This window comes from Ambystoma mexicanum, chromosome 13, assembly GCF_040938575.1.
Source record: "Ambystoma mexicanum isolate Mex_15411 chromosome 13, UKY_AmexF1_1, whole genome shotgun sequence".
Taxonomy (NCBI): domain Eukaryota; kingdom Metazoa; phylum Chordata; class Amphibia; order Caudata; family Ambystomatidae; genus Ambystoma; species Ambystoma mexicanum.
In genome coordinates, this window is record NC_090938.1 from 556,272,411 (window position 1) to 556,299,619 (window position 27,209).

The 27,209-nt window shown below is 45.3% G+C and overlaps 1 long non-coding RNA gene and 1 other non-coding gene across 2 annotated transcripts in view; both read right to left on the reverse strand.

Annotated features, from left to right (window-relative positions):
* LOC138521471 (uncharacterized) overlaps window positions 1-27,209 on the reverse strand; it is a 222,788-nt gene that overhangs the window by 84,068 nt on the left and 111,511 nt on the right. The gene's annotated exons all lie outside the window — the stretch shown is intronic.
* Window positions 20,437-20,543, reverse strand: LOC138522161 (U6 spliceosomal RNA). Its single transcript, XR_011283264.1, has one exon. It is a non-coding gene; the product is annotated as a U6 spliceosomal RNA (small nuclear RNA).

The window sequence follows — 27,209 nt, forward strand, 5'->3', positions numbered from 1 at the left end:
CCCTGACATGCAAGTTCTAACCCCACATCACAATTTCAATTGCCTAAAAACCTATGCAGGTGGTAACAACGAAATGTTTTGCATTAGTAATTGCTGTGTCTTCGCCGGTTGTGAAGACACAGTTGATTGTATTTGACCTGGCCTGTCCATTTCTGAACAAATATTATCCCGTTTAAATGGAACTTGCTTTGTTCTGTAGGGCCCTAATCAAGACATCTAAAGCTAATGTCAAATTTTCATATAAGCACATGTGGAAAGTATTAGTTGCAATTCCTTTTTTACAGAGCAAAAGAAAAGCAGATAAAATGACAAGGTAACCAACACTGATGAAACAGTAGGAACAATTCCATGAAATGTGAGTCCCTGTATGATGCATGTCTATTGTCACACGTACATTTGTGTGGAAATAAAAGCAAGTGACAGAATATGGATTGTGGGTGTGTAAATAGCCCCCAGAAAAAGGGCTGACTGAACTCCCTTTCTCTCGACTCGATGTTCTCAATCGAGCTGCTCGCAGCCTGGACAGCGGTTCAGGCGCCACAAAGGGAGATACAAGTTACTTGGCAGGTTGTCGGTGGTAACTCTGAACGCCAGCGGGATTCGAGCCAGAGCCACGGCGTTGGGATATGTTTCACGCTCAGCAAATAGTGCGTAACATAACCCCCACCGCAGGCCAGCCAGGGAGAGGTGGCACAAAACAGCATTCAATACCTTTTAGCCCTAAAAATAGGCACAAAGTCTCCAGAAATAAAAATAAGGAGTAAAAATACTCACAACAACAAACAAGAAACAGACACGTGGGACCTTGTGCCCCTGCTTTCACCCACACAGCTCCATGGATGTGTTTGGACCAGTAGTGCCTGCAGTACCACAGGAAGAAGCTACTATAATTTCTGCCCGATCGGAAGAAGTAAACATGTATCTTTTTATGTGCCTGAAGAAATAGGCGTAAAGAAATGTATATTTTTTAAAATCAGTTTTCCAGCTAATACATAATTTTCCAGCTAAAACATAATTTCACTTGCTTTTAAAATACTCCCATTGAGAATTGGACTTACATTTTTATACCCAACTTTAGAAAATAGGGAGGAAAATACTCCCACTTCCAAATCTTATCTGGAGCACTTTATGTGGGATTGGGAGTGTTCGAGTTAGTGCCAAATGTCTCTATCAGGGTATTTCAGGCCACTGTTGAAATGCCACAGCCTGCGTGGGAGAGGCACATGCATGTAAGAGGGTGCTGAGGCGTTCCAGAGCTTGGTTGGTGAGAAAACGAGGGTGGCATATGTGCCAGTGGGTGCTGGGGTGTCCAATACTTGTGCAAGTGAGTTCATAGGGTGGTTTGAGGTATCACAGATGGATGGTGTTCACAGTGGTGATATGCTATGTAAGTGTGTGTATGCCTTATAAGTCAGGTGGTAGTGATGATGCCAACTCTGCCTGCCTGTGAAAGTGCTGGAGAACCAAGGCTCAGAAGAACGATCCTGAGGGTTGCCAGGCTTCAGTAGGGCCAAAAGGCTGGCCGTAAATGTTAGAATAGTAGAACAAGAAGCAAGATCAGACGAAGTACCAGAGCCATGGATGCCAATGATGTTGGTATAAACACGAGAGACATTAAGCCAATGTCATGAGGTGGGATGACGGAGGAATGGGCCGATAGGCAGAGGTTGAATGTTGAGCGTAAAAGGAATGACCACATTGTTTGACCAAATGACAGGAACATACAAAGAGTGACCAAGGTAGACGGGAGGGGGGATATAAGGTCCCACGTGTTGCCCTGAGAATGGGCCGGGCCTGGAAGGTTGAGATCTGACAAAGAGGAGACCAGGGGACCAGCCTGAAGGTCAGTGGGAACATTAGGGTGCATATTCAAATCCTCAAGAACAATCAAATTCAGATACCGCATTTTCAAATCAGTCACGGCTTCCAGAAAGGACATGACAAACGCAGAGTCATGCCCAGGCGGTCGATAAAATGAAAATCATATGAATTGTGCAGGTAGGTAAAACTGGAGCCTGGACTAGAAAAGCCTCCATGTTCACCATATGGCTGAAGGAAATTGGCATGCATTCAAACTAAGCACGGTAGATCAAGGCAAGACCTCCCCCCACTTGCATGCAGGGAGTCCCTGTCTAATCTGAGAATATCATATCCGGGGGGGGGCATGGGACAAAAGAGAGCCCAAAGAGTTGTTGAGCCACGTCTCTGTCCTGCAGACCACATCCGGAGAGTGGTTGAGCAAAAGTTTGTAACAAGCAAGAGTATGAGCCGACAGTGAAGGGCCATTGAAAAGGAGACATCTGACCGTTGGCAGCGACCCCGTAGGTGGACCTGCATCAGCTGCCCCTCCATGGCCCAAACCCCCCCGACCATATCCACTCTGCATCTACCGCCAATAAAATAAATGCAAATGTCCATTTGGGCACCAACAGAAGGCACCATCTTTTGGGGAACGCTATTTACATGTGACCAATAGGAGTGTGAAGAAAAGGTGGTGAACAAGATTATCCAGATGGAGATTTCAAGACCAACTGTGCATATAGTATGGAATGTCTCATTATTGATGGAATACTGGATGAAGAAGAAACTGGACAGAAAGCCGCAACTAATACCATTGAATATATTAGCATAGCAGAGTGGCTGCTACCTCTGTTACTAACTATCGCGGCCGATTGTGGGATCTGTGTGTGCATAAATATAAGGTATTCTAACCACTAGATTTGGAATAATCGATATCCCTAACCTTATATAATTGAAATGCTGTTGACATTACATAATACACATGTATTCACGACACTGTATATGCCATTGTTTACATTTTGTTAAATAAGTAATAAAACCAACGTACTTCATTTGTTAAGCATAAGGGCACTTTGCATTCAAAAGGGGTCAAGTTACCCTCATGTAAAGGAGTCTAATGCTTCCAAGAGAAAACCGATAGATTAAGGAAGGGATGTCAATGAACATATTAACAGGTTGTGATGGGGGTCAGCAATCTGGGAGAAAAAAGGTCGATAACCCCAATCAGGTCAGTGCACTACACGGTCCTTCCAGCAGTACTAATCCTTCAGACAAGGACTTGGATCGTGTCGATTCTGCATTTCTCCTGAAGCGTTTTCACTTCGTTCGGATTTCCCTGCCTGCTGTGCGGTGTGTTCACCGGGAGGACGTCTGATGCTGTAACACCTGCTTTGCCTGGACAATAAGAAACAGAAAAAGGGTTTGCCATAGCCTTGGCTCCACCTCTCAGCGAGCACGCCTTGGATTGGCTTTACAAATCTCCACCTCACAGCGCACCCGCGCGTGCACCCGGCAGGTACTACAAGTACTGTTTGCTGTGCCGGTAGGCTGCGCGTGCAAGGACTTGGATCGGGTCGATTCTGCATTTCTCCTGAAGCGTTTTCACTTCGTTCGGATTTCCCTGCCTGCTGTGCGGTGTGTTTACCGGGAGGACGTCTGATGCTGTAACACCTGCTTTGCCTGGACAATAAGAAACAGAAAAAGGTGACTGTCCTCGAGCATGTTGTGCCAACCCACTTAGAGTGCACATTGTGCCTGTTGTGTACACCAGATAGCTACCGTAGTGCTTGTGTTTACCACAGCCTTTATATCAGCTGCATATCAATGTAGTTTTTCTCTGCATTTACTCAAAGGGTTTGCCATAGCCTTGTCTCCGCCTCTCAGCGAGCACGCCTTGGATTGGCTTTACAAATCTCCACGTCACAGCGCATCCGCGCGCGCACCCGGCAAGTACTACAAGTATCTTCTGCAATCGCTACAATACCTTTAATTGAGTCTCAGACTCTTATCCCTACTGCTCAGAGCGTGCCTATCCTGGTTGCAATTCAGACACAGATACAGAAATCTATTGATTCATACTTGAAGCTCCTACCAAATAAGTCCCCGAAGACGGGAAGGAAGGAACAATGTGACATTCATCAATCAATGACTTTGGGTGGCCAAGCTGATGTACAGCTTTTACAATCCAATTCATCACAAGGGTCCCAAGTGCCGGCCCATACAGTTCAGAGTTCAGTGTGCACTGACGTCCTTATAAAAGGTGATTGCCCCACAAATACATTACAGGATGCAATTAGGGCCTCAGTTAAGGCGTACCTGGCACGGAATTCCAGTGCACATCCCCAGGCGAAACATGCACAATCATTATCGTCTCCTCTTCCGGCCCCACCATCTCATTTGGCCCTAGCCTCCCGACAAGAGATCCGGGATGAAATTAAAGCATTCATTGAAGCCTTCATCCAGCAGTCAAATGAGCCTAATCAATACACAATGACAGAAAAAGGGTTTCCTTCACTCAAGCCCTTACTAAAGGGGCCCCAAGTATCCACTTCCACCTACCAAGAAAGGCGGGCCCGCTCCCCGGCAAGGTCATCAATGCCCATAAGAGAACGATCCGCCCAGACTAAGGCTAAACAAGAGCATTCTCACCACTGCTTTATTATTAAATGTCGAGACTCACCATTTAAGTCCTATGATCTCAACCGGTCTAGCATTTTCAACATCTGTGCAGAAATTCCTGCTCTATCCGCCATATCATCATTGGATATTGAGCAGATCGAGTTTATAAATCACACTGACCTGTCTATAGCTCGATTATACATTCGATCATCCATGGTGGCTGAGACCCTGTGGCAGGCCTGAATGGTTCTGTTTGATCTAGGGTTTAGTTTAACACAAGATATCCTGCCCGGTCCCTCCACTTTACAGGGTCATATGTTTCGAATTTTTACATCCGCTTGCAACAGTAAACGCCACCAAGAGTTGGCAGATCATGTTAGGCCTGCATAACTATGCTCAGAGATAAAATCCTTAAGTGTGGTCTCCTGGAACACCCGAGGGCACAGCCACCTTAATTCCACCACTACTGGGGATCTGGTTGATTTTGATGTTGTTGCCCTCCAGGAAACCTGGCTCCTATTGCCACCAATTTGGGACTCACACATCATATTGTGTACACCAGCACAAAAAGGTGGCTTTGGTAGACCGAAAGGCGGGCTAATAATAGCAGTGAAAAAGAAATGTGGGCTGGAATTGACCACTTGTAAGTCTCCATCTTCATCATTTCAAGTGATAAAACTTTTTAACATTCATCAAAATATAGCAATTGTTAATATCTATTGGTGCTCTAATACGCTGAAATCAGAGGATTTCTTCAACCAATTTGTGGCAATATTAGATGCATTGGCCCTTGAGGTTGGATTAATGTATATTTTAATATTAGGCGATCTTAATCTACATCTTATTACAGAGAGCGATCATGCACTAACAAGAAATGAGATGAAATGGTCTTCAAATATGGCAGAGCGCAACTTTCTGATGCTGAATGGGAATGTGAAGGGTGATTGCCCTGCTCAGGCCACCTGGAAAAGAGGCGCCCAGCATGCCATAATAGACTACATTTATATTAATGCAAAGGTTTTTAATTGTGTTCAAAAGCTGGAGGTTACTCAGACAGATCTAAGCGATCACCACAAACTAAAATTGTCATTGGAGATTGGCCAAACTCAAATGATACAGTGGATGAATACAAACATAACAGATGTTATAATGAATAATGGGAGAAACAGACTGAATTGGGACAGAGAGAAATTAAGGCACCTAGATTCCAATCTAAAGGAATTGTATCAGAGCCATGGTTACCTGGCTAAAGATTATACAATTGCCATGCAGATGTTTACCCGAGTTGATAATGGTAATGGGAGGATTAAACAACGACATACTCATGTCTATGATTCGGAAATAAAATATCAAAAAGCGGAGCTAAGACATGAAATTTGACAGCTATTAAAGTTGAATGAAATAGACACTACCAAAAAAATTAGATCAGCAAAGCAGACATACAAAAAATGGCTCAAAATAAGAAGAGCTAAGATTTATGAACAGGCGGGGGCATCCATGCTGAAGCAACTTGTATCGAAATCTATTGCCGGTATATGGGCCCTACTCAATTACACATCCGACACTCCACAACTCGTTGCCCAGATAAACTCGATATCATCTGAGACAAGGCAGATGTATTTTCACAAACTATATCTCTCTCCCTTTTCTGATATGCGATTATGTTTCCATTTGATTACAGAACCTGGAGAATTCCCATTTGACATTGATGACATTAAACTCTGTATCACAAAACTGAGCTCCTCTCGTGCAGTAGGTCCTGATGGCCTGCATAATGTTATGTTGAAAATGCATATTAATGAGTGGGCAGGTATTCTCCATCGTATCTTTATCCAAGTTTTTAAATCTGGTCTTATTCCAGAGACCTGGAAAAATCCATTATCCTTCCAATCTTTAAAAAAGGTAATCATGAGAATCCAAGGTCTTACAGACCAATAGCGTTATTGGACTGCCCGGGTAAATTATTTGCCAGGCTGCTTCTAAAGAAATGTAATACTTGGTTACAGGATAAAAACCTTCAAGACCCTTTTCAAACAGGGTTCTTGCAGGGTATAGGCACTGGAGTAAACATCATCACATTATCAAGCCTCATTCAGAGAGCCTATCAATGGAAACAGCCCCTGTATCTCGCCTTTATTGATTTTCAAATGGCTTTTGATGCTGTTCCAAGAGAGCTTTTGTACAAGAAATTGGCTGATGCTAACTGCCCATGGAACATTCTGTAATGGATCATTCAATTGCACACTAATACATCGATCCGGGTCAGATTAGCCAATGGCGGATTATTAACACCTCCGATTGTAACCGCCAGAGGTCTGAAACAAGGTTGCTTATTAGCTTCAGCCTTATTAAATTTCTTTGTCTCCGACATTAACCAAACCTTTGCTAAACTGATATCCGACTCTCCGAAAATCATGGGGGTTCAGATACAGTGGTTATTATATGCCGATGACATGGTCCTAATGTCGCATACCCCAAGAGGTTTGCGACATCTCTTAGGTGCCCTGGAAATGTATACCAAAGACAACGGCATAACCCTCAATATTGCAAAGTCAAATGTCATTCAATTTGGTACTAGGAAACAAAGTCTTGCCCAGCTCCATTGGCCTCTCCAAAACTGCAAGATTACTGTTACCAATGCTTATGTGTACTTGGGTATGATTATTTCCAACCAGTGGGCCCCTGACCAGTACAATGAAAAAGGGCTTCACAAATTACAAATGTCCATCTCACAAGCTCGCATCATCAAAGCGAGATATTGTAAATTCTCCTTTTTACCAATACTCACTTATTTCAAATTAAAAGTGTTAATCTTTATGGTGCGGAGACCCAGAAAATAATGTCATACTCCTACTGGGCTCTCAGGGAAGGGCGATTTTGGAGGCAAGTTTTAAATCTGCCAAACTCACAACCGTTACCACTTTTAAGATATGAGTTGGGCCTAATCTCAGTCTACGCGGTCTACAAATGGAAATTGTGTGCATTATACCGCAAATGCTTACTGAACCAATTCACCAAAGGGATCACCAATATCATTTCCACATACTTAATGCGTTCTATGGATACCTTTCCGAAAGTATAGCGCTCAAAAATCCAGTCCATTCTAGAAAAAGCCCAGATAGATTCAATCTGGTTAATGGAGAATCCAAATAAAACAAAAGTAAAAATCTGGGAAGCAGACTGGATCCATACACGTCTTGCATGTGCCAATTATAAAAACTTTGAGGATTACCCATTTGGACCTAAGTGTTACAACACTGTGGCTGAATATATGGTGAGGTCCCCCAGCCCTAGCCATCGAAATGGCTTTATGAGATTCAGGCTAAATCTGTGGTTAACAAACGATGCGGTGAACAGACGTACCAATATTGATATTTCTCTGCCTTGTCGGTTCTGTAAGCTACAGGCTGAAACTCTTGAGCACTTATGTTCAGAATGTGATAAATTGCTAGCAGCCTGTTGTGTTCATGTAAAACCTTTATTTACTGACCAACAGGTCTTGACCCCAAAAGAACTATGGGACCTCTTATTCCATACTAAAAGAAAAGCAGTACGATATGTTGTTGTAAATTACTTGCATCATCTAAAAATCCCAAAGTATACAGTTCCAAACGATGATTGCTTTGAGTTTGTTGTAAATCCTTGTTTAAATTTTAGAATGAGCTGTCTTAATTTCAGATGTAAAAATGTATTTATTGTATGTACTGTATTGTATTATTTAATCTTGTATGTTTTAAATTGAAAGGTCTCAAATTTTTTCGCGACCAAAACAACTGTTTTATAAAAAAAAAAAAAAAAATCCTTCAGACAAGGAGAAGCTCAAAAGGCTTTTTAGCATAAGCAAGTCCTATTTTAAATTTGTCCCAGGTTTTATGCAAAAACGACTTGCTTAAGTAATCACCTAAAAAAGGCATTTTTTGTTTAAATGGGGTGAAGGAAATTTCAGGGTGTTTACTTAACTTAAAAAGACATTGGGCCTCATTATGAGTATGGAGGTAGCCATGCCACTTTTAGCAGCATGGCTACCCCCATACCGGGTACCGGGTCCGGGTTCCTGGAATGGGGAAATACCGGGCCATTCCGACCTTGGAGGACCCGGTAATTCCCCTTCCCATTCTCAGGACCCGGTACATCCCCATTCCTACTTGAACCCCCATACGGCTCAATGGGAATGGGGAGGATGCTAACAACGGGCCCGTTAATAACGGGCCCGTTGTTAGCATCCTGGTCTGCTAGCGGGTCCCGCTAAGGACGCCTGATTTTACCAGACATCCTTAGCGGGACCCGCGAGCAGACCTCGTAATGAGGCGGTAGAGGGTTTATGGTGCCAGCAGCTCTACCAGCGCCGTTTACCCTCTACCGCCTTCCTTGTAATGAGGCACATTGGGGCATCATTTTGAGTCTGGCGGTAAGCCTGCCAGTGGTAACGGCTGCTTGTCGCCATACTCGAAAAAAATTACTGCCTCCTGACTTCCCGGTAACACCAGGGTATTACAACTCCGGTGGCCGGGAAGTCAGGCGCCAGTAATTTTGGAAGTGCCCATTCCTATGGAGTCCCATGGGAATGGGGATCACAGAAGCATCAGCACCGCTTGCAACGGTGCTGCTGCTTCTGTGGAACTCTGCGGGTGGGTGCCGTTCCACCGGCCAGGTCAGACCTTGGCGGGCAGGACGTCACCCGTCTGCAGGGTCGTAGTGTGCCAAGTCCAGTAACCATGGTGACGGTAGGCTTACCAGCACCGTTGTTACCTAACCAGCACACTCATAATGAGGCCCATTGTCTATAATTCAATAATACAAAACAAAGGCAGTGACACACATGCAAATGGCATGGAGCCTGGGGGAGATTTCAGGGTAGGCTGACAAGAACAGAGACTATAGCATTGCATTTCCCTAATGTTCCTTTAAGGGGGCTAAACTGAATAATCAGGAAGGTGGTCCTGGGCTGCCAGATGGCAAGTCTGATTTCCCAAACTTTCCTGGAAACCTTCCATGAACCCTGTGTACTGACCATTAAAAAATAAATTCCACCAACTGCAGGGGCCGTACCCAGTTAGGTACCATGAGATGCAGTTCTAGTTTAGAGGAGTGTTATTCTTCTCTGATGTATGTGCCAGTTGAGTGCAGTCCTCCCTTCAACTGCCTAACCGTTTTGCCATAGAAGGGCGCTCCCAAATACAATATGCACCAGAGGTGCAATAGGGTGCATTTGATGGTCAAGTAGAGGAGTAGTGTAACAAAAGGTCTAGCTTGCCGAACGAGACGTTTTGTATAATGTATTCAAATTTCTAAGTTTACAATGGAACGACGGTTCAAAGGATAAAAAGTTCCTCAATCTATGATTGTTTATTGTGATTCTTCATGGGAAACTGCAGAGATGTAAGGTGCCACTATGTTCTGTGGTTACCTATTACCACCCTAGATACCAAGCCCTGTCCTGGCATGGCATGGTACCCGGATATGAGCAAAGGCAATAATAGAGCAACTGAAACATGCTGCTGTCTTACAGTGGGCCAGAGCTGGGGGAAAATGTGTGAGTTGTGTGCCAACAAGGATCCAACTCCCAGAAGAGCCAGCCTTCCACAGATGGGGTGGCTCAGGTGGGGGCGGGACCCTTGGGATCCATCCAGACCTATGCCACAATTACCATTGACTATTATTCTAAATCTAGAGAAGTTTGTTTTGCAAGCACATCCAAGGTCATCCTGGGAATCCAGTTCATAACAGGGCAATTCATTTCGAACAGTTCATTCAAATTTACATTCTGGGAAATGAGAGCATTTCTATTTAAACATTTCTCTTTGCCTTCTCTCTATCACTGGGATCCTAGCTAGATCCCTGTATCCTAATGCATTCTTTAGTTTCCTTGTTGTGGCTCCGTTGTTGAGTGACCGCTCCTGCACTATTTCTATTCTCTATAGTTTAATCGAATATACCAACAGGTTGCAACAATAGAAAAAGTGCACCTGAGGTGTCAACTGTGCTGAGCTCTTAATGCTTATTGGCAACAGCAATGCGCCTGGATTTCTATGATGGATATATCCTGATGAAGCTGCGAAACACGTGTCGAGGAAATTGATTGTTGAGCAACAAATGAGAAAGTTGATAAAGTAAACTGGCCAAATACTTATGGTCAATAAAGCAATGTGAACATCACAAAGAAGTGAAACCTTTCCTTTTCAAAGAACACATTTTTTAAAACAAACACAATGTTGCTGACTGACGAATCCTCAAACCTATCTTTCTCAGTCAAGTACTTGCAGGTTGTTTAAAGACCCTTGTTTTCTGTCTGCTGAGCCCCTGGAAAACAACGCTTGTCCCTAGAATGGCTAGCCCATCTCCTAGACAGTTGCAAAATAGGGGATTGCCCCAAAATGTGGTACAGCTATCGTGGGGGTCTAAAATGTATGAACAAGAAATACGAAAGTTGTGAGGCAATGAGTTAGTAGACTATAGACTTCATTTCAATAATTAGTGATTCTGGTATCTAAGATATCCCAAAAATTCTTCCTTGAAACAACAAAAGATAATCTAAGGGAATAGGAAAAAATATAAAGCTGATGTTATAAATAATTCCAATAGGTTTATTGAACAAGTAAAAACAAGTTGTCATACAGTTTTGGTGAAAACAGGGTGCATATAGAATTTTTTTGGGAGCACAATGGTTTAAACAGTTAAGTAAAACACAAACAGAATATTAAGTACATGTAAGCAGAGGTGTACATTAAAAAGTCTGCCAGGATTGAACAATGAATGAAACACAAACCAAATGAGAAATAAATAAATACATTTGTGCAAAAAGTGTAAAGGAACTTCACTTCACAGGTCTGCCTACGTAAGCTTTTCACATCTATTCATGTCAAAAGAACGGTCTCAGAATGATGTTGTTTCCAAAAGGTTGAGGTTCCAACAAATAAAGACCTAATTACGTTTCGGCGGGCCACCTGTAAGGCCGTTGGTGTAAAACAAAAAACACCTTCCTCGGGGCAAAGCAAGAAGTAATGATCCCCAAATCAATGTGGGGGGGATCTTCCAGACAAGGTTTCCTGATGCAAAAAAAACACCTTAGTGACAACCAGGAGCACAGGCGCCTAGTGAGAGATCAAAGTCAGCACTCATCTGTGAAACCTTTGTAGAAATGCTGCCGTGATACCCGTAAAGATGATGGGGTCCAAAAATGATGGATTCACCATCGGAGGCCAGTCTTGAAAATTGATGTGATGCAGTATTCGAGTTGTACAACTTGACTTTGTGAATGAGATCAGGTGTAGTTATTGCCTGCCAGATGTCCGGTACCAGATGAATGAACGTGAGATGTTGCCATAAATCATTTAGGAAACCCGCGGCAGTAAAGGGAGTGAGCTACGCGGGAGATGCTGTAGCCATGAATAGCCGATTTACACGCACATCTGCTAGATCAGATCACTTCTGCACAAGACCACAAGCAACTCAAACATGTTTCACCCTCCTTGGGCATCACCAGTGAGATGGAACGCGGGAATCCAGGTCAATGGTAACAATGGACTGGAAGCCTTCAGTCTCTCTCTTGTCTGTGCTGGACCAGTGAACTTATGTGTGCTCGGCATGCCCAGGGATAGATATATTAATGGGAGCACAAAGGAGCCACGTTCATGCACCCCCATCCTTGGAAAGACCCACATGGATGTCTGGTACAATGAAATTAGTAGTTATTTTTACAGAACATAAACATGGCATGGCATGATATTGTACAGTGTGCTGGTGAGGCTTGCTACCAACTAAGGTGCGATCTAATCAATGAATCCCGTAATGCATTCTGTGTTCACTGTTGTTCACAGAGTTGCATGTCCCACTACAGCACAACTTGTGGAGTGCCAGGGTGGTTCCTTGTGCTAAGCACTTTTTGCAGAGATCTGGGTTCAAATGCCAGATGACAATTACAAATACCAGGAAAGAAGATCCAACCTTTCCTCTCTCAGGGGTTCATAAACTTGAGTGAATAACCTCTAGTGGAAGTAACACCTGTGCTACTGCGCTGCAAAGCAAGGCACCTAGGGAAGAAAGCGGTAGTTATGAAAGCTAGCAAAGCATCAGGGTGGCGCAGTTCTAAAGACTGGCCGGCCAGACGAGGGTTGTAAAAACTGGGTAGCCATCCGCAATGAAGGGCACATTGAGTTAGCCCAGAGAGGTGATTAGTTAGCCATATTCGAGACAGTGGATCTAAGTGTCCAGGCTCATATCCCAGTTTTGCCACAAGCCTATACTGCAACCCTGGACTGTTCATCATATCACACTGCTTGCTGCTGCCTGGTCTTCGGTGAAAAGGTTTGCCTTCTCACATTCTGGTGGCATTCTTGAGCCCATTTCCTGCTTTTACTTTTCATGTAGGGTATTTGAGTGAACAAAGCCCAGCGATGGGAGACCTGAACAAATGTCAGACACCTCTGACAAGCTTATGTTAAGTGCTGCTTATTTGACACGAAAAAGGTTTGTTTTTTCCCAGAATATGAAAAACATTCTGCAAGTCTGTGTCAAAAAATGACTATAAACTGGTGACCGTACCCCATAGTTTCTGTTGTTGGGCATATTTGAATCTTTAATAGAAGTAAAATTCTGATGAGATTTTTTTAAGGCTCACATCAATTAGCGTCCTGGTGCTTTCATACGTCCATTTATGATGGAGAAAATAGGGCTACACCCATTCTCCTTTTGCATAACATGTCTTGACAAGTATGTTTATTTAAACATTGTCATATTAGCTAATCAATTCATATCAATTCTTATGAGGTATGTAACACATAATGAAGGAATTGTTTAAGTTCATGCAAGTCAAACATTTACAACTAATTGCTCCTTGCCGACTGGCAGTAATTGGGAAACAATGAGATTTAGTTCCAAAATGGCAGTCCAGGCTGAAATTCCAGTTTCACCATTTAACCTAAGTGTATGATCCTGGGCAACTCATTTAATCTCATAGTCTATAACATGTTAAAATTGCCATTCCATAAATATTTAAAAATTGTCAGCCATTAAGTGTGATTTAGTTCACAGGGTAGGCGCTTCAAAAAAGCCTTGGTCAAGATTTAACTCGCTATATTGTTGCTTCTTATATAATATTAGTGACTATTTACACACGACAAAGTAATTCGTTCATTGGCGCACTCATGGCAAAAGCACTTGAAACCCATGGCCACCGTCTAATTTCAGTCTAAAATCGCATACATGGATCTTCCTACTAACTTTTAACCCGTATGCTCCATTTATGCTATGGTTTGTGGACTTTCCATGTTTCTTCAAATCTGACTCCTGTATGCATATTTCAGCCCTAGCATATACTGTGAGTTCGGTGTTTATGCTCGGTTATGTGTGCCATGTTCGTATGGCTAGTGTTGTGTGTTCTTCATTCCAGCTACAGCCCTTATACCTTCCTTGGGGCTTCCATTGTTTCTATGGTAGAATCACCGGCACCAAGAGGAGTATAGGGGTACTCACTTGGGAATAGTTCCTTTGCATTGACGGATTCAAATAAGGTGTTAAAGGAAGATTCAGAATCATTTAAGCAGTGGCGACTGGTGAATATTTGCACTGTAATCGTATAGGTATTTGCCACAAAAATGCCAGAGTGACCAAGCGTAGCGAGGAAGCTCGAACCAACCAAGGGGGATTCATGGGGGTTCTCCCTCTAAGAAAATATTGTGAATAATGGGGTAAAATTATGTATTATTCAGAACACTTTCTGTGAAAAATTAGGTTAAAAGCCTGACAGCTTGCAAGTGGTGTTGTAGGGTAACTCATGAAAACTCCAATACATTCCAATAGATTCAAGTCACCAGCAATGCACGGGAACTTTTGCCAACGCATCAATATATATGCCAGTATAAGAACATTTTCACACTGGTATTCCCATGTATGAAAATACTAATTTTTGGTCTATCCATAATACTAGTGACGATACTATAAGAAAACATGTAAACACTGGCTCTGGCGACATAAGGCAGTATCCCCACGTAAGAATGTACTCCTGTTAACCTTGCCATTAAAAATTCCATGCCACAATAAGATAACATGTCTAAAGTGGATGCCCCAATGTAGGCCAGTCTAGGCGTGTAATTACACTTATCATGTTTGATTTAATCTTGATGCCCAGTAAAAAATGTCATGCCACAGTAAGCAATTATAGCCAGTCTAGCTGCACCAACATATGCCAGTCTAGCCACATGATAACACTTATTATGCTTACTTTATCAAAGATGGGCAGTAAAAATGCAATTTCACCGAAAGAAATTATAACTAAACTAGCTGCACCAAAATACGCCAGTCTGGCCAGGTAATAACACATATCATACTTGCTTCATCATAGATGTCCAGGAAAAAAATGCCATGCCACCGTAAGAAATAACTAGGCTGACAGCACCAAAATGCCAGTCTAGCCATGTAATAACACATAGCATACTTGCTTTATCATAGATACCCAGTAAAAAATAACAGGTCATGGTACAAAAGAGCTACACTGGCTGTATCAAAATGCCATTCTAGCCACACATTAACACTTATCATGCTTACTTTATCAACTAAATGCCATGCTCCCTCTGGCTCGAAATCAGTGCCCTGGACCAGCAGCACAGACACAAGCAAATGCATACACATTCACAATATTCACTCGCTCATTCACATGTCATTCACTCACTCATTCACACACGTACGCATAGACCATACATACACTCATTCACACAGGCACACAGACCCACATATCACACACTCACTCATTCACACACTCATACATGCATACATACACACATAATATATTAAAGCTAACCTTACTTTCTGGCCTCACTACGAACTCTGCGCCTCTGTGCTGGCACCTCCCAAAACCCCTCAGGGTCCTGCGCAGCGCATACGGGAACCATGAAGCAAAGGGTGCTTCTTGGTGCCTGCACATGTGCGTACACTCCAAATTCAGAACCGCAGGCTGTTTGAATGTGCAGGGAGGCACAGGAGCGCCCCTACACACGTTCGGAAGTGCAATTCCCAATCCTGCATCCCCAATGCGCCATGTAAGGCTGGGGAAGCAAAATGCCCTCAGCGTTGCATGGTCCATTGGGGACACATGCTGGGGAGCAGCAACTGTCCAAATAAAATAATGTTCCCTTTGACAGTTGACGCCAACCCAGGGGCCCTCCCTCGTCTGCAGCAAGGAGCTGAGGGAGCACTCAGTGATTACAATGGGCTAGCAAAGCTCCTCCAGCATGGGTAAGAGTATTGGCAGGTCAGTGCCCAGGGGAGTTGCTAGGTCTGAAAAAGACCCGGGGCTAAACTGGTGTCAGTACTTTTGGGACTGGGGGCTAGCTAGTCTTTTGGCTGTAGCTCCTGAGATTCTATCCAGGGCTACAACCAAAAGATCAGGGGCTATAGCCCCCTTAGCTCCCCCCTAGCAACGCCCCTGTCAGTGCCTGGTCGCCCATTATTGAGGAGCCGCCCCTGCACAGCTGAGGCAGATGTCCCTGCAGAAGGAAATGAACGTCAATAGCATTGCATCTATGGCTGCGTTGATGATTAGCTCATATACTTTTTAATGGAAAGTCTTTGCAACAATGCACTACTGGAAAGAAGAATGCACCAGTGTTCGTGAATTTTCTTTGTAATGTAATTCAGTATGTGATGTGGAAATTGATGTGTGGGGTTACCACCAGAGTTCGCCTGGTTTCTGGTAAGATTCACAAGGTAAGGACTTGCCACTTTCGAGCGCAAGAGAGTTCCAACGATTACTTAATACAAGTATTACACCAGTTAGAGTGGAGGGGGTTGCATAGGCTGAGTAGTGGGGGCCCCCCGTCGCTCTTATTCCTATTACCCTATTCCCCCGAAAGAATAGTACAGACAGGTTTTTGTTTGTGGAAAAATTATAGGCCATAGGCTTGTTTATTTTCTACAGAAAATAACACCAAATAATAATCATAACAAACACAGAATAACACCAACTCGCTTTTTGGGCACTTCGTGTCCAGGGGTTGTAGATGCCCAGCCTTCTCCTCGGCTCGTCTTAGTTACCCTGGGGCATCCGTTCCTGGACACGTGCCGCCGCCTACGACTTTCTTCTACCGTGTACCGAAGAAAGTACTCGGCGTTCCTGTTCCTTGTTCTGTCTCCTTTCCTTGCCTTTTTTTCTGCTGGGTGGGTTGGGTGGCAAAACGTTTCCTTCTCCCCCTTTTCCAGGCCTTAGGAGCTTACCCGAGTGAGGTGAGCTCCTTGCCTGGTTGTGCCCATCCTGCATTTCCTTGGGGTACTTATACCCCCCTGGCCCTTTGTTGTCCCTCTGGGGGGGGCTGGACTTCCTCCTGCCCCCCTGCTGCTTTCCTCACACCTTTCCCCCATCCGTGTGGGGTTTCCCTAGCAACGCTGAGGGTGGGGGCACCGCTTGGCTGCCCCTCCCCTTGTATTTCACGCCGTTCTGTTTCCCCCACCCTGCGCCTAACCCCCCAGGCCCTCCATCGTGCCGTACTTTGTACTGCACGGGGGCCTGGGGCATAGGCTGAGTAGTGGGGGCCCCCCGTCGCTCTTATTCCTATTACCCTATTCCCCCGAAAGAATAGTACAGACAGGTTTTTGTTTGTGGAAAAATTATAGGCCGTAGGCTTGTTTATTTTCTACAGAAAATAACACCAAATAATAATCATAACAAACACAGAATAACACCAACTCGCTTTTTGGGCACTTCGTGTCCAGGGGTTGTAGATGCCCAGCCTTCTCCTTGGCTCGTCTTAGTTACCCTGGGGCATCCGTTCCTGGACACGTGCCGCCACACCTGAGTGGGTGCCGCCTCGGCCGCGCTCAGGTCCCCCCAAAAACGCGCTCCTAACTGCATCCTCGCGCTGCTACGGCTCTGCGAATATTATCTGAAAATTGTCCCATCCCTTAGCTGGATAGGTGTATGCCGTCTTGGTGGCGCCTCTCTGGAATGTTCTGTGATAAGCCATGCTGTATAAACTGGGGCCCTGTGCTCCTACGATAACTTTCCACTGCCTTGTTTAGCTTTTTCCTTGTAGTTTCAATGGCCTGCATCCTGCGCGCCCCGTACCAGACTCTGCGTGTAAATATCTCAGAAATTTTGGTTTCCCACCAGCAATGAGCTATAGCCCTTGATGACTCGCACATGTTGCGCATCAATCCGCCCCTATCTGTTTTGGCCAGGTCACTACCCCCAAGTTGGATTACCTCAACCCCCCAACTTTCTTTGCGCCTTTCGCTCCCAGGCCTCTTGCCCATGCTGAAGTGGCTTGCCCCTGTTCAGAACGGGTGGGTCCCAAATTCCGCTGCATCCCACCCTGCTCTTGCAATCTTGCCCAAACCCTCATTGCATTCCTTATCCGTGTGCTATTTGTTGGGTCCGTCACCCCGGCCACCTTTGTGGTATATGCGACCGCAGACAAATGTGCTGCTGCCCATCTTTTCCTTTTACCCTGGGCCAATGCTTTTTTAACAGCAATCGCCCCTGTTGGCCATTGACATTTTACCTACGTCTTGTCCTGTTTCCGCTATCACCTATTTACCTGCTTTTTGTACTGCTTACCCGTTTTGTACGTTCCTGTCCTGATTCTCTTTGACTCGCCCTGGTTCCTTTGGTTTTACCTATTTCTCGGACCTCTTTGTTGCTATTTCCGCTTCTCCTCCCGTGGCACCCATGCCTTTTCGGGTGTGGGCGTTAATTTCTTGCCATACACCTGGCCATATTTACCTTTTCCAGCCAAACCTATGGCTAACCCTTTCCTTATTTCCGATGTTTCTCCGGGGAACCCATTCCTTTCCCAGTATGGGCGTTATTTTCCTGCCATACATGTGGCCATCTTTTTCCTTTTCCAGTCAGCCTTATGGCTAACCTCTTAATTATTTCCGGAGCTTTATTCATGGAACCCATGCCTTTTCCCGGTGTGGGTGTTATTTTCCTGCCATCTACGCGGCCATATTCTCCTTTTCCCGATGCTTTATTCGTGTAAGCTTAATGGACACTTTGGCATTTCCCCTTTCCTGCCCTTCCTCTTGTGCTCCATGCTCCCAGCTATGCTTTTCCCGCTATCTCCCCTGCCACCCCTTTTGCACCGTTGGTGGTCTGTTACTTTGCTACTCTGCCGTCCTCTTTGTGTCCCCTATTGACTGCCCCACAGGTTCTGTTCCCCTGACCTCAAATGATTCCTTGTCGTTATTATCGTATCCTGATGTTTGTACCTGTCTTTGCTTCTATCATTATTTTCCCATTATGCCCAAATGCTTTGTAGACCTTTAAGACTCTCTGTTGGTATGTTACAAGTGACACCCCGTCTTCTGTGTATTTCTGCAATATAACAATGTACAATCTTTGGAAAGCCGCCCTCCCATTATAAAAGGGGTCCTTGCTACTGGTGCCCTTTTAATAATCCCTTCTCAGCCTCCTTCATGTCCTCTACTGATACGTTTTGACCTCTCTTTTGCCAACTCATTAATGAAAAAATATCAATGCATTTTTTTTTTTTTTCACCATGTTTTCTCCTTCACTTTCTCATCCATATACCATGATTGCGCCTTCATGGACCGGCCTTGGGCGTCCTTAACGACTGAGGACCTGCCATATTTCGCCATTACTGCTTCTGCCCCTTGTATTGCTACAGTGGTGACCCCTCCCGGTGTCACCGGTAAGCTGGTGGTCGTTCCCTGGTGAATAGACCCTGGCGTACTTCCTTGTGCCACCCTCTGTCGTATGGGAACCCCGTTGCCCACTGGTCCAGGCCCCCCTTTTCTGTTCGTTATTGCTCACTACTCCCTTCCTATTCACTCATGCCTTTAAATGGCCCCCCTCTTTACCTTCGCTACTTTTCGTCTCTGAAGACTTTACCCCTTGCTTTTCCCTGTGCCTCTTGCTTCTTAACCTTCCCTCCACGGGTTCTGGGTGACTTACCCTGAGCCGTGCTGCATGCTTTTAACCTTTTTACCAATTTTCCCCCAACTCTGTTATCTCTTCTCCCCGTACCTTTCCTTTGCCTCCTCAACGGCGCCTCCGGCTGCTCCTGTGCCCCTCTTGGGTCTTCTCTCGGCCTCCTTTGGCCTTGTGGTATTCCTCCTTGCTGCTGCTGGACTCCTTTAGCAGCAAAGGCGACCTTGCCCTTGCCTTTTCATCCTTATTCATTACATCCAGCACCCATTGTGCTCCATGCTCCAAGGTTCTGGGCGACTTACCCTGAGCCGTGCTGCATGCCTTTCACCTTTTTAGCATTTTTCCCCCAACTTTGTTATCCCTTTTCACTGTATCTTTCCTTTGCCTCCTCTACGGCACCTCCGGCTGCTCCTGTGCCCCTCTTGGGTCTTCTCTCGACCTCCTTTGGCCTTGTGGTATTCCTCTTTGCTGCAGCTGGCCTCCTCTAGCAGCAAAGGCGACCTTGCCCTTGCCTTTTCATCCTTGTTCATTACATCAAGCACCCATTGTGCTCCATGCTCCCAGGTTCTGGGCGACTTACCCTGAGCCGTGCTGCATGCCTTTAACCTTTTCACCATTTTTTCCCCAACTCTGTTATCCCTTTTAACAATACCTTTCCTTTGACTCCTCAACGGCGCTTCCGGCTGCTCCTGTGCCCCTCTTGGGTCTAGCATGTTCTTCTCTGGCTTCTGCGACTCTTCCGCCACTTCTCTTGCCCTCTTCTGTCCTTGGGGTACCGCGGCTTCCTCGTTGCTGTCCGTGGAATCCTCTAGCAGCAGGGGCGACATTGCCCTAGCCCATTCTTCCTTTTGCATCACATCCAGCACCCATTTGGCCCCATGGTCTTTTTCTGCCTTTTTGGCCCATGCGCTGAATTCTTGCGCTCTTCTTGTTCTTTCTTCCGTCATTCCCGACTTTTGCCTCTTCTGACTTTCCTGTAGACTTGCCTTCGCTCGCCTTGTTCCTCCTGTCTTGTTTCACCGGGCCCCTGTCTGGCTTCCCGTGTTGCCTGTTCCGACCGTTGTTCTAATTCGGTACGTACTGCCCCTTTAATGCTTACTGCTGACTGCATTTACTGATTGTGCCACGGGTGCTTTTAAAATATGGAACGCTTCACGAATTTGCGTGTCATCCTTGCGCAGGGGCCATGCTAATCTTCTCGGCATGCCTTTCCTTTCTTCAGGTGCTTAATTGTCTCCTGGGCGAACGCTGCCCTAACCAGCTTGATCTCCTACTTATTTTACTACATGCGCATGGCTACCAATAACACCATTGACTCCCACTTCAGGCCAGAGGGCGCTACCACTCCCATCCTCACTCCTAAGTACTCCAGGAGCCCCTTTCCCACGCCAGTTTTAAACAAGTGCTAGTCACTGGTGCGCCCATGGTGCCGTGGTCGCAAAAGGGGGCCTGCCATCCAAGCAACATTTCCATCCAAATACCTGCATAGCGGCCATAAACCGCCGTGGCCGCAAGAGGGGCATGCCATCACAGCAACTGTGTCATAAAATGTATGCATATCGTCGCGCCACATGCGACACCATTCTTAAAACCCCCCTACCCCCCAGGCCCTCCATCGTGCCGTACTTTGTACTGCACGGGGCCTGGGGCATTGTTAGTGGGCTCCCTCTCGGAGCTGTGAACTGACCTGACGCTGCCCCCCCGCCCCCCATGCTCCTGGTCTGCTCCGTGTCGTCCTGCTTCCACTGTGTGCACTGCACGCACACTGCGCTGTCCATTCAGTGACTGGCCTGTTTTACGTTCTCGTGGCAGCATTCGATCCTTGCCAGCTGCTGCCTCCGTGCGAAGCTGAGGGTAAATCAGACTGTTTTTATTCGTTTGCCGCTTTCCTGGCCCATTGGCCATTTTTGAAAAAATACATTTCGTTATCTATTTTTCCTGTTTCCGTTGGCCAGTAGATTACTTCTTTTTTTTTTTTTTTTTTTTTTTAATAGCCCTTTTAGAATTTTGGCGATCTTCCTGGGGTCTGGCCCGAACCTCCCCTTTCCGATTACTGGTCTGGGCACTTAGTGCTTTGTGCCACCAGCCTCGTGACCTCTCGTGCGCGGCTGTTTCTTTAAATCCCCCGCGCGTCCGCTCCTTGTTGAACTTTTTCCTCCCTTCGGCCACGCCCCCTTGTCTTGCCGTCACTCCGTCTTGCTTTCGGTCTACCCGGGACGATCTTCCGATGCGCCCGCTTCGTCGTCCTGCTTCTTCCTGGTCTGGTCTGCGGCGTTCCTGTGGCGGCTCCTCTGCTGCACGCGGTCGTTCCTGTGGCGGCTCCTCTGCTGCACGCGGTCGTGTCCTTGATCCTCCGCTTTCACTCGGCCGCCTCTTCCAGCTGGAGCCCGCCGCACGCCGCCCACTCCCCGTGCCTGATGCCCGCGTAGCTTCCTGGTTGCTGCTCCCCGCCGCTGTGAGTCCTCCTTTCCTTGCCACGCCGCGCTGCTCGCTTTCCTGCAGACCTGCACCAGATAAGCCCGCAGAGGCAAACTTGGTCCTTTAAATGAAGGAGGTAACGAAATAAGCCCATAGAGGCAAAAACGTTTCCTTCTCCCCCTTTTCCAGGCCTTAGGAGCTTACCCGAGTGAGGTGAGCTCCTTGCCTGGTTGTGCCCATCCTGCATTTCCTTGGGGTACTTATACCCCCCTGGCCCTTTGTTGTCCCTCTGGGGGGGCTGGACTTCCTCCTGCCCCCCTGTTGCTTTCCTCACACCTTTCCCCCATCCGTGTGGGGTTTCCCTAGCAACGCTGAGGGTGGGGGCGCCGCTTGGCTGCCCCTCCCCTTGTATTTCGTGCCGTTCTGTTTCCCCCACCCTGCGCCTAACCCCCCAGGCCCTCCATCGTGCCGTACTTTGTACTGCACGGGGCCTGGGGCATCGGTGCCCGCCCTCCACAACAGCACCCAGAGAAGTGCTCATACATACTCACCAACCCACAGGTGTTAAAGAACATATCTAAACTTGCAGTGTCTTATGAAAAGCTGATCGATGCATAACTGTGGCTATTATGAACACAATGTATATGCTTATAAAGCAGCAAAGACAACTCTAAGACCTGTTCCCTTCTCTGCAAGTCCTGTCCACCCGTACAGTTACCGTTTGTGTAAAATATATACAGTTTGACACTGGGCAGAACATACACTTAACTGAGCGTACGTCACGAAGAAATAAACGGCGGCTCTCATTTATTAAGGACATATTTGAAAATCCTTTCCACGGAGGTCAACAGAGGGTTAATATCGTATTCACAGTGGGGCCCGGCCGCAATAGCTCTTTCACTGACACTTTCTGGCACACGCTCGTGCAGCTCTGTGCACTATATCAAGGGTTTAAGTGATGAATCCCTGACGAACGAGGCTCAAGGACCAACCGTCGGAGCGCGCGCGGGGATAGCGAGAGGTCACAGGTGGTGGCGCAGACAGGCACGCGCCTCTTCTGCCCGGTGTGAAATCATACCCTGCCAATGAACTTCCCTCAACGCCCACAACCGCAGCACAGACCACGCAGGCTGTGCCCCCTTCTCAATGGAACGGCGCCCCTCTGGGCAGAAAGAGATGTCCGCCCTTACTCATATCATCGTATGACTTAAACCCTGCGTGCTGTGACACATCGTACACCATTAGGGACCCGAGCAGTGGCCCCGGCTTTCATCAGCGTGAGGTGACATCCTCGGCGCCATTAGTGACCAGGGCCCCAGCACAGTTCAGCTTCTACCTGTCTGATATGACATCTCACGCCGCATTAGCGTCATGTGGCACTGCACCTTTGACCCTGCAGCTGTCGCGAGAAGGCACACGTTATACAATGCGAGGCATGACGCACGCACACGCAGCAGTTTCAACCGGGTGTCAGATCTTGCAAACAATGAAGGCTATGATTTTACCCAAGAGTTTACATCCTGCTTACAGCAGATCTGTGAAATTCACCCGCCCCGGCGACAAAGGTTTCCATTTCCACAACTCCTGTGAGGCCCCCTGCCCTGTGGGGCTGTGGGCGGCTCCTGCTGCAGCTGACCTCCTGCCTGCTATCCTCTGTAAGGCCCAGAGCAATGCTTCAAATAGAACAAAAGAAGTGCATGTACTCACCAATCTGTGCTTTAAGTGGGCCAGGGCTGAGACCATTTAAGACCCAATAATTCCTCTCGTGCGGGCCCAACCGGGTCTCCGCAAATCATTTCCATTACATTTACCCTGTCTTCCCACCCAGTCACAGAGTTCTCTGTCTCACTTTCTATGTGGGACTGGCTCTTTGCGTTTCATTAACAATTTGCATCACTTTCTATTTGTCTCTCTCCACATATCCCCTCTCCCCCTCCAATCATATGTTTACTCTCTTTCACAATGTTCAAGTCCCTTGGGAACCTGGCACACTGAAAAATTAGGATCAAGGATTCCGACCAAACGCAGAGTACTATGATGGACAGTTAAGGAATTAGCTTGAAAGTTGATTCTGTCAGCCTAATGCAGGCATCTTTTAAAGATGTCCATCAATCACAGACTGCTTTTGCCCTGTGTTGGTTTACAAGTTAGCAGGCTATGAAGGAAAGGAGGATAAGAAAGACAAGTAATACTATATAGATAACTGTGGTCTATGAGTAAACAAGTGATAAAGTAGTGAATGTTGTGCAGTGCGCCTAACACACGCATAACGTTTTCTAGGTCCGTGATTAGTGTTGCTTGGCCGCATATTCCTAACTTGGACTGATATTTACTAGCCAGTCAAAAAGTAAAGTAACAGTGTCTATGGGGAGGTAAGTAAAAAAATCAGCGCCTAAGCTCTGTTTCTATACAAAATCAACCGCTAGTGTTAGTTCAGATTTGGTTCATAACCAATTGATCACTGTATTATGTGTTCCAAAAAATGCCAACTTTCTCCAATTAGAGAAACGTGCAATTCCTCCGTACCTGGGCTTTCTCAAGGTGCAGTCAATTTTGCACAGTTAATATATTGGTTTCAAGTCATCTACTATTAATACGACATTGTACATTCTGCGTACACACACGTATACATTGCAGGACCACATATGTTATATATATATATTATTGTATGTATTTGTAACAAGATATATGTGGGTAGCACCATTTGCGAATTGAGAATAAGAATCAGGGAACATCTCCGCAGCTTAACTACAGTAGAGCGAAAGACTGCATTAGCGGGACACTGGCACAAGGAACACCTGAACGATCAGAAGAATGGGTAAACGTGGTTTGGCATCAAACACATCAGACAGATCCAAGAATGGTCGATTGGGAAAAGATCCTGCGTCAACAAGAGGCAAGAGTCATTTGCAGTCTGAGGACAATTACAGCGGGACTGAACACGGACAATGAAATGCATCCCTTTCTATAATAGGTTATGTTGTTTGAATCTTTGTGAAAAATGAGACACACTATGATATATTAGGACATGGATGATATAAAGATATCAAAGAAACTCACACAGTGCGGACACTTAAATGTAATGAACTTAGAGCAAGTAATACTGTTGGTCATAAGAGCAAAATATGATTTTTAATCGGGATGACAATGTTGATTTGATGCGGCAATGATGGGGATACTAACATCTTTGTAACATCCTCCACATATGGAATGTCCTATGTGGAATGTAGAATGAGAATCTAGAGAATGTGGGGGAGATTCTGGTCAGCAGGAAGAAATTTGATGAGAGGACTGGTGGGGCCTTACATATGATCCTAAGCGAGATCAATAAAGAAGTTTACACACTTACTTGTGTGGTCCAATCCTTTCACTGGTGACAAGGAACACCGCTGCAGCCCCACTGAGTAGCCGCACTGTCAGAATCCATGTGCGTTTCACTGGCCACCATCCAATCACGGACAAATAACGTCGGATGAAATGTGAGACGCATCTTTTTATCCAAGGAGGGACAGGGAGACCTGGGACGACCACGGCTCCAGCACGAGCACTTCAAGCGCAAACCACAGCCCAGCGTGAGCATTTCACTTCAAACCAAAACTACGGCACATCCGTCCACATATCAGAAGAAAGGACCAAGCGACGTCCCTCTGTGTGTTACCTTTCTAGTTGCCTGGTAACCTACAACCTATCCAGCGCAATCCAAAGAAGAAGGGAAATAAGGTGAGGGCATTAGAGAAAGGGATTCAGCGACGTTCCTTTGCGTGCAGCCATTTTGATTGCTCGGCAACCATGTAAACACATCAATGCCGCTTCTACGACTCACTGAAACTCCTCATATAAAAGGTGTGCCATATTAAACAAAGCAACTAAGAGACGTTTCCTGCACATCCTTTTTTGCTTGCCTTGGGAAGCCATAAATCAACCAGCACTAGCAATAACATTAAGTTGCCAATTTAGCAGCAATTTACCTATTAACTCCCTAAAGTCATTTCAAGAGAATATACAATGTAAAACACAATTCCTCTTCAAGACAGTTAAAGAAATAAGTGTAAATCCATCCTTACAACTGTTTGAGCAAATTGTTACACTTATAATTGCCATATATCCCAAGGCCAACCCTTTAAATAAAAGTGCACAAAGGAACAGCAAAGTGCAACCACATGCGACACTTGATGAAACAATTGTTGCATTTATAATCCCATAAGTATAATCTCATAAGTGCATAAGGAGAGTGAAGAAAACAGTTATTCCACACAAAGCAAAAAAGAAATCTGAAAGGAATAAATAGAGCAACGCTCTGTTACTACTCCTGATACAGCAATGGCTGCACAAGGAATACCACTTCCAAATTACTTTTTGAATGTCCAACGGGAACCAAACATACCTTGGAAAAGATTGAAGAAAAGATTCAACCATTATGTATGGGCCGGACATGGATTGAATTTCTGCGGAGAGAGGAAGAAATCTTTACTGATGCACAGCCTTTGCAATTATGGTCAGGAACAATTTGAAAACCTACCACCATTATCTGAAGAATAATCTACAAGTTTATCTGAATATGAGAAATGTGTAAAGATGTTGGATAAACATTACGAGAAATATACAAGCATTATTCTAGAGCGATGTCACTTTGGAAAAAGGAAACAATCGAAGGATGAGACTGTGGAGAAATATACTACTGCACTGAGAGGATTGCAGCTTTGTGAGATTTTTGAGGAACTTTAAATGAAAGGTTAAGGGACCAGTCCATGCTTGAGTGCAGCAATGAAAAGGTGAAAGAAGCATTATGGGCCAAAAGCAATCCTACATTTGATGAAGTCATAAGAGTAGCAAAGGAAGTGGAACATACAAACAGGTGTGTTAAAAAATTAGAAAAAAGAACTGAGTCAAGAGCCGAGATGGATGAAAAAAGAATGGATGAAGCGCAAATTATGGAGATATCAATGGTACAAACAAAGAAATTTGACAGTAAGAAACAAAATTTCAAGAAAGAGAGCAGAAAAAAGAAATGTGTAAAATACAAAAAAAGAAAGAAGAAAGCGTCAAGAAAAGATGCTTTCACTGTGATAGTTCCAACCACTTTGCTAGCAGTGACAAATGCCCAGCGATCAAGGCTGTATGTAAAAGATACAACAGAAGATGAGATTTCACTTCATGTTTTAAGACCAAGAGTGAAAATATAGCTTGTTTTGACGAACTATGTGAAGAATGGAAGATTGCACGTGTCTCATTGATTTTACTTCAGACAACACCATCGCTGTCCAAGATGATGACGCAGATACTGAGCAACCAAAGTCTGTTATTGAGATTGAAGGGATGCAATTTATACACTAAACACACTTTGTTACCAAAACATATTTTTGAGAACAAAATGCAAAAGAATGTCCTTCTTAATCCAGTTGATATAAGACCTGTAGCATATGGGTGTAGGAGAATTGATATGGAAGGTTGGTTCTGAGCCATTTTGAAATTTAAAGATAGATCGGCTAAA